The 910-nt window shown below is 45.7% G+C and overlaps 1 protein-coding gene across 1 annotated transcript in view; it reads right to left on the bottom strand.

Annotated features, from left to right (window-relative positions):
- LOC119588187 (transmembrane protein 117-like) overlaps positions 1 to 910 on the bottom strand; it is a gene marked incomplete in the record, with an annotated part of 52,588 nt that overhangs the window by 22,552 nt on the left and 29,126 nt on the right.

Raw genomic sequence — 910 nt, 5'->3', positions numbered from 1 at the left:
GCCAGGAAATTTTGATGAATAAATAAAAGTAGCCAGAACACATACATCCAGATGTAGAGATATTGATATTAGATATTAATCTATGCATCTATCTAGCATCTGTCCATGCAAATGTATGCATGTAGCAAAGGCAGTGCAACCAAAAAAGCCCGAGTGACTAGTCCAGAGTCTCTTTACTAATGACCCTCTAGGCCCCAGACCCTTCTGATCGGGTGCTCGGGTCATGAAATTTAAACGACCCTGACAGCAATTACCCTTACCTCTACCACTCTGTGTTTCCTCCTTTCTTTCCTGCATTAATCTGTTCCAATTCTTATTTATTCCATCTTTCGTATTACTTTTTATAGTACTCGATTTCCTAATTGAAAATAGACATGTTTATTTCGTTGTCAACAAACGTTTGAAAATGTATAGAATGTCTTCGTGTGACCCCTTGAATTGTTTTAATGGTTGCTTTTTAATTTGTCCGTCTCTCCTCCCTTACCCCCCCCCCCATTCTACCCCTCCGATTCTGCTCTCAGTCTCCTCGGCTCAGACTTGCGGCGCCATGACTTCGGCCGAATTAGACCCCAATTCCATTACCTCCATCCCACGCTCCTCCCTCCTCCACCACGAATCCCACTCTGTCCCCTTTACCTTGCTATCCGTCTATTATTCTCAGACCCTTTCACCCCAACCTACCCCCACCCCTTCATTCCCCTACATCTCCACCCCTCAACCCCGCTGCCTTCCTCTCTCCCTTCCCCTGTTCTTCGCTCTTGCTGCCACGCCCTAAAGCTCCCAGCTCGCTTCCTCCTTACGTCAGTTCTCTATGGCCTCATTCTTGCCCTCGTTCTACCCGCACTTATCCAACATATCCACAGAATTGAAAATCTACATTCTAATTTGCTAATAAGCGGGAAGGGGAAAG

The sequence above is a fragment of the Penaeus monodon genome, chromosome 23 (genome assembly GCF_015228065.2).
Source record: "Penaeus monodon isolate SGIC_2016 chromosome 23, NSTDA_Pmon_1, whole genome shotgun sequence".
In the NCBI taxonomy this organism is placed as follows: Eukaryota; Metazoa; Arthropoda; class Malacostraca; order Decapoda; family Penaeidae; genus Penaeus; species Penaeus monodon.
This window is presented reverse-complemented; position numbering and strand designations above follow the sequence as displayed.